This window comes from Marmota marmota, unplaced genomic scaffold (genome assembly GCF_001458135.2).
Source record: "Marmota marmota marmota unplaced genomic scaffold, marMar, whole genome shotgun sequence".
NCBI lineage: Eukaryota > Metazoa > Chordata > Mammalia > Rodentia > Sciuridae > Marmota > Marmota marmota.
Window position 1 is genome coordinate 50565042 of NW_026000005.1, and position 7534 is coordinate 50572575.

Genomic DNA, 7534 nt, shown 5'->3' on the forward strand with positions numbered 1-7534 from the left:
GGGAGGGAGGGTGGGTAGGAAGAGTCCTCGGTGTTCTGCAGACTGGGCTCATGTCCACAAAGAAAGTACAGGCCACTACCTCGTGGCCTCTGAAAACAGACCCTGCACCCTCTGAGGCCCTGTCTGTGGTTACATGGTGGTAGAAATGAGAACATGGGGGCTGTTTTTGTCAGCTTTTTTCTTTTCTGTGACTACAAGGTCTGACAAGAACAACTGTGGAGAAGGAAAAGTTCATTTTAGGGCTCGCGTTTCAGAGGTCTCAGTCCCTAGGCAGCTCCATTCCCGGGGCTGAGGTCAGGCAGGACGTCATGGCAGAAAAGTGTGGTGGAGGAAAGGGCTCACACCACCAGGAAAGAGAGAGAAAGTCTCCACTGGCCAAATACAAAATATACACCCCAAGGCACGCCCCCAGGGACCCTCCTCCTCCAGCCACACCCCACCTGCCTCAGTCACAGGAAGTTAATCCCATCAGGTGGCTGATTCACTGATTAAGGCTCCCACAACCCAGTGATTTCTCCTCTGAACCCTCTTCATTGTCTCACACCCTAGGTTTTGGGGGACACCTAACATCCAAGCCATAACGGGGGTGAATATGGAGAGTTTGGGGGTTGACGTCAAGGTGCTGGTGTCAAGGGCTGGAGGGTTAGTGAGGGGGGAGCTGCAGAGCAGGTCTGAAGAAGAGGTGACCCTGAGGTAGGCCTGGGGACATCTGGATGAAATGGAGGGCAGCAGGGGGCCACCTGGAGGCAGGAAGGGGGCACGTGTCAGGGACAGGTGACACAGGCCTCTTGCTGAGAGGAGGGGAGCTGAATCTGCCCCTGACAGGGGCCAGGCTCGGCACATTTCTTTGTTTTTCTAAATCCTGGAGTTGGCAGGAATGTGGTCCTCTGCCCATCCCTAACACAGGTTCAAGAGCCACTTTCACGGCCAGTGCCCGGGGGCTGCCTCCTTCCAGGCTCTGAGCTGCTGGCTCTCAGCTGCCCTCTCCAGCCCAGCACGCTCAGTCTGGCCCCACGGCGTCCACCCCCAGACACATGGGGCGGCCAGAGCCGAGCTGCTAGGGGGTTGCTGGCCCTCTGCCCTCTCACTCACGGCCTCACCCCCGTCCTCCCCTTCGTTCTGGAACCTCCCAGAGCTCTGGGCTCTGGCCTGTGCACCTAGGCCTCTGCTCCAGGGGGGCCCTCCTCTGCGTCCGGCCTGCACTGGGAGTGGCTGTCAGTTGCCTCTGGGTCGGAGCCCTTTCTGGTTGGCTGTCCTGTACACTGGTGTCCGGTTTCTGCCTCTCTGCCTGCTAGATTGGACAGGGCTCACTGCCCTCTGTCTCCTTCCTCACCTATGGTCAGCCGTCAGAACTGCAGTTGATTTGTCCCCAACGCATCCCAAGCACCCGAGCCTGAATCGAGCATGGGTCGGCCCCAGCATGGCTACTTGGCAGGCAGAGCGCATGGCCCAGGGCTGTGCAGAGGAGGAAGAGCGCTCCAGCACAGGGCTCCCTGCCGGAGGTGCTGGGGTGGCTGGTGTTCATGGAGCTCCTGCAGCAAGCAGAGCACCCAGGCCGATCCTTAACACGTCTGAGCCTGCAACCATGTGTCAGTCCACAAGGGAGGGCCCAGCATCCCGCTTTGTGACTTAGGGTCAGACACAGGTTAACTAATGGCCTGGGCCATCATCTTGTGAGTAGCCAAGGCTTCTCTTGGCTCTAGACCCTTCTGCCTCCAACATCCTCAACTGGACAAGGCTGGCAGCAATCAGCAGGAGGTGACGGTGATGGCGAGGGAGGTAGGACAGGCAGGAGGAGAAATCCCTCCCACAGGGCAGCGGGAAGGCTGGTAGCCATGGGCAGAGGTCAGGACCCTTGGCAATGGTGGCTTCTGTTTTATCCTGAAAGCAGGGACAGTGCTGCCTGCTCAGGTGAGTGGGATGAGGCTGGGTGACCAGGAGGTTGTAGAACAATGATTGTGATGATGGTGATGGTGGTGATGATGGTGATGGTGGTGATGGTGATGATGGTGATGGTGGTGGTGATGGTGGTGATGGTGATGATGGTGATGGTGATGATGGTGATGGTGGTGGTGATGGTGGTGATGGTGATGATGGTGATGGTGATGATGGTGGTGATGGTGATGATGGTGATGGTGATGATGGTGGTGATGGTGATGATGGTGGTGGTGGTGGTGATGGTGATGATAGTGATGGTGGTGATGGTGATGGTGGTGATGGTGATGGTGATGGTGATGGTGGTGATGGTGGTGATGGTGATGATGGTGGTGGTGGTGGTGATGGTGATGATAGTGATGGTGGTGATGGTGATGGTGGTGATGGTGATGGTGATGGTGATGATGGTGGTGATGGTGATGATGGTGATGGTGATGATGGTGGTGATGGTGATGATGGTGATGGTGATGGTGGTGATGATGGTGATAGTGGTAATGGTGGTGATGATGGTGATGATGGTGGTGGTGGTGATGATGGTGATGGTGGTGATGGTGATGGTGATGATGGTGATGGTGGTGATGGTGATGGTGGTGATGGTGATGGTGATGATGGTGATGGTGGTGATGGTGGTGGTGATGATGGTGATGGTGGTGATGGTGATGATGGTGGTGGTGGTGGTGATGGTGATGATAGTGATGGTGGTGATGGTGATGGTGGTGATGGTGATGGTGGTGATGGTGGTGATGGTGATGATGGTGGTGGTGGTAATGGTGATGGTGATGATGGTGGTGGTGGTAATGATGGTGATGATGGTGGTGGTGATGGTGATGATGGTGATAGTGATGATGGTGGTGATGGTGATGATGGTGATGATGGTGATAACACTGTAGTAACAGCTAACAGCTGTGTGGAAAGAGACCACAAGTCCCATCTGCCAGAGACCCCGTCTATCCCTGTACTCTGAGTCATTATTAAGGGTGCCCCTTCCCCTAGTTGTTCCCTGGCACACACAGTGTCCACTTGGTCTGCCAGGTCCTGCTCATCCCAGGTCACCTTGCATATTGACCCCAAGCTATTGGTGCCATGACCCGAGAGCCACAGGATGGGTCAGTGAGCCTTGGTAAAGACCTTCTCTAGGTTGCTGCCCCTGAGTCCACAGTGACCCTCAGTGCCATAGCCACAGGGGAAGGCTTCCCGCTGCCCAGCCTGTGCGTGGACTGCGGTGAGGGCGGAAGGTTCCAGAGTAGGCAGAAGCCCCAAAGAATAAGGACAGAGAATCCAAGAGTAATTTAGAAAAGTCTCTAGCCCCCTGCCCACCAGGCCCCTGTGGCGACTGGTCAGACTGGACCAGCAAACAGAACTGCCGTGCAGCCGCTCCGGTGTTCAGATGGTCCGAAGCTCTGGTAGAACCCAGCGCTGCGAAGCCACGGCAGGCTTGACGGTCTGACTCCCAGACGCCCGAGCGAAGGTGATCATTTCACGTTACAGCAGTTTGCTGGACCCGCCGAGCTTCATACTTCTTCTCCCTGAAGAGCAAAGACCGAAGGGGATGAGGTTGAGTAAACATTTATTTATCTCCTGCTTTCCTAGGACAGATGGAGAAGTCATTTAATGCTCAGGGAAGAGAGCTCATTTTAAAAGCTCAAGTCTGGGAATATTGTTACCAAGCCCTGCTCGGTGCTGTGTTGTTAACCAGATGGGAAATGTCTCGTTAGAATTTCCTTTATGGAACATCTGGGGAAACCGTTTCCAAGCCGCGTCCGCAGCGGTGCGCTGGGATGAGTGTGTTCCGGGGGCTTTGCTCCTGACCTACGGTGTTCCCAGGCCAGCTCCTGCCTGCACAGACCCGCTACGTGGTTAGTCCAGGACTGCCCAAGGGAAGGAGTGGCAGTCTGTGACAAATGTCCTTCCAGGTGGCAGAGGCCCGAATGTTCATATCATGTTCATTCTGGGGACAGAAGAGAACATTAGCATTGTGCAACAGAGTGAGCTGCACACACGCTGCCTGCTAAGTCACCCGTGCCTCTGGTACAGGGCCAGCAATGGCAAGCAGACAGGGCATGATTGTGTTATTCTCTTTTTTAAATATTTTCTTTAGTTGTAGTTGGGCATTTATTTATGTATTTATTTTTATGTGGGGCTGAGGATTGAACCCATTGCCTTGCACTTGCTAGACAAGTGCTCTACCTCTGAGCCACAAACCCAGCCCCATGATTTTGTTATTCTTAGAATTTTCTTATGTCACTTACAGTAAAATATTGCAGCATTATCCTCCATAGGGAAGATATGGCATCCATGCAAATGTCCATCCACAGATCAGTGGGTAAAGAAGATGTGACTTGTGCACACAATGGAATACTATGCAGCTATAACAAGAATGAAATCTTGGTATGTGCTACGGGATGGACAGAACTGGAGATCATTACATCAAGTGAAGTCAGGCCCAGAAAGACAAATCCACATGATCTTGCTTATTTGTGGACTCTAAAGAGCTGATCTCACAGAAGCACAGAGCAGAGTAGTAGCTACCAGAGGCCAGGAGGGAAGGGGGTAAGCAGGACAGGAAGAGTTTGGCCAGTGAGTAGCAGTTACATTTAGGAGGAGGGATGATTCCCAGTGTTCCACTGCACAGTAAGGTGACTACAGTTAACAATAGGTGTTTGAAAATAACGAGAAGAGAGGATTTTTATGTCCTCACCAAAAAGTAATGCTAAATGTTTGGGTGCTGGATGTGCTACACTCCGACTCTCTCATTCGACACTGTACATGTGTATCAAAACAGCCTACTATGCTCCCAAGCATGTGTGATTATGTCAATTAAAATTCAACTAGAAAAGGAGGCAGTTTGCGTTAGGGTGGAATCCACATTAGCCGCTGGAATGGACCCCCTCCCCAATGTGTCCCTGGAGGTGGCCCAGGTGGCTGGCCGTGGTGCCACACCTCCTTTCTGGAGGCTGCACCTGACCTGGGCTTCATGCTTTTCCCGGGTTGCAGTGTGCAGCCAGGTTCTGAGTCCACTGCTGCTGCTCACTGTCACCCCTCCAGGTGCCTCGGCCACCTTCCGTCGGCTGTGCCCACGAGGAGGACTCCCGCGGGAGGGCAGACAGATCTGGGAACCTCAGGACAGAAGCTCAGCCTGCCGGGCACCCTGGGGACAGAGCCCTCTGTGCAGAGAGGTTCCTGCCAGGAAGCCACTCTTGCTGGCTGTCACTTCTTATCCTGGTGGGGACTGAAGGAAGAGGAGGTGGCCCTCTGAGTCTGTTTTATGTTCCAACATGACCCACTTAACTCCTTCCTTCCAGGGTCTGCTCTCCCTCTTGTCCCTGGGAGAGGTTTCAACCCATGGTGCCTTGGCTGATGAGCCTGGAACCCTCCTCCCTGCTCACCTGGTCCCTCCAAGGGCTGGCCTCCCCCAGGGGCATGGTCTGCCTCCAGCTGACCAGTCCTCCTGCAGGGGTGTGCTGAAATCATTCTGGAAGGCCTGCTGCACCCTGCGAAGCTCAGGCTTAACCATGCAGAGCCACTCATTCCTACCCTGGATTCGTCATCATGTTCCTGAGCACCCCCAGTGCCGACCGGCCTGACCTGGGGCTGTGCCAGAAGCTGGAGCCCATCCCTGCGTGCTGACACTCTGGGTTCCCGGCCCCAGGGCCCCATCCTCTGCTCTGCACCTGTGTTCACGTCAGGAATTCCAGCAGTGCCTCCTCCGCCTTCCTCTCCTGACACCCTCTGGCCCACACCTCTTTGAACTCTTACGGAATTTGCATCTGCAACAAATTACTTGGTATTTAATTATGTTCTGTCATATTATTCCTGTTGAACTTGGCGGAGAACCACGCACTCCTTGAAGGCTTAAACTGTCTTTATTGTTCTGTGCCCTGGTTCAGCCTGTGAGGCCCAGAGAACTGCAGAAAGGTCACTGGAGCCCCGCTGTCTGCGCACGGTGGAGCCTGTTTGTCCAAGCCAATCTTTTTTTTTAACTTAACTGAATTCATTGTTGAGGAACTTTTTATCACCTCCAGAAGCGGAGCACTGGTATCACTGGCCATCAGTAGAAGTTGGCTGTAAAAACAAATTCCATCGTAAACAGGGCCCTGCCGTCACCTTCCACCTCCCCACATCTGAGACCTGCTCTCCTTGCTTGGACGTGGAGACTCCAAGTGTTAGGGACACGTCAAAGACGTTTCAGAAACAAAGGAAACTCTGGTTCTGTCCAGAAGGACTGAAGGAGAACTGGAGACCAGCTTCCACACTCTTTTGATTCAGGGTTTTTGAATCTAACGTCCAGGTACAAAAACCACCCTCTGGCCCATGTGACAGCACCCGCTGATGCGGACTGCTGTAACTGCCACTGGCTGCGAGAATTCCAAGCAACAGGCTCTGAGCATCATCTCAGGAAAGCTACCCAAACACCTCCATGGCAGAGACTCTCCACCTCCACCTCCCCGGTGAGAAAACCCAGGGTTTCAGGATCAAGGAGCTGCCTGGGGACACACGGTGGCTATACAGCCGGCTGGCAGCCTCCAGGGAGGAAAACTGAGCTCTCATTCCAAGTTTTAAAGCAGAGAAATGTAATTCTGAGGACGCCCCAGACGTTGCAGGAGCCGGGAGGTCACACAGGGATGCGGAGGTGACCCTGGCATCAACAGCATTTGCAAGCAGCTGCCTGCTCGGGGGTGGGAGGAAGGGGGTGCCAGAGCCCACAGTCAGGTCACTGGTGGAAGCGGGCACCAGGAGTGCCAGGGGGCAGCTGGCATGTGGAAGGAAGGCGACTGATCCCTCCGGCTGACCTGGGCTCCTCCCACACACCAGCTCCTGCCTGGCTGCCCACTGGTCAGAGCTGTGGGCCAGCAGAGAGCAGGGGCCAGACCCCAGGCGTGATGCAGAGCAGGCAGGGGTGGGTGGAGAGGGGGACCTCGGAGACCCCCAGACACAGGCTCCCCTCACGTCCTCTTACTTCATGCCACTGCTGCTCTGGATGTCACAGGAGATACTCATCTTGGTGCTATCCCCACCCCAAGAAGAGGCCGGTGCTATGGAAACGGTGCTGGAGCTACCTGGACACCATCTTGCCTCCTCTCTTTCAAGGTCATTGAAAAGAAAGGGCAAAGCATTTGGGTGGAGAACAGGCCTGAGGCCCTTGGACCTGTGTACTGGACATCCTGCAGAGCACTCCCCCATCCAACCCCCAGGAAGAGGCCTGGACAGCTGGGGGCGGACGGAGCACTTGAGAGGCTGAGGCCCCAGACCCTCCCTCCCACCCCACAGGAGCCCAGGGACAGCTGCAGACCACACACACGACCCACTGGATATCAGAGGCCCTTTAGGGGTCGAGGGTGGAGGACGCGTAAGCCCGGTAGGAAGGCAGGTGGGCAGCAGTGAGGCCCCTTTCCCTCCAGCCCGGTGGACAGGACTCATGGAGCCAGAAGTGACGCATTTGAAGAAAGTGTATGCCAGCTGTTTCTTGCACGTCTGAGCGTGTGGACTAAGTTCTCAGACTGGAGGAAGAAGCGATGGCCAGACGTCCACCCAATCTCTGCCACTCTGAGGGGCTTAGTGATCCCATGGCCCGAAGCTGATAGGCATGTGTCCAGGGATC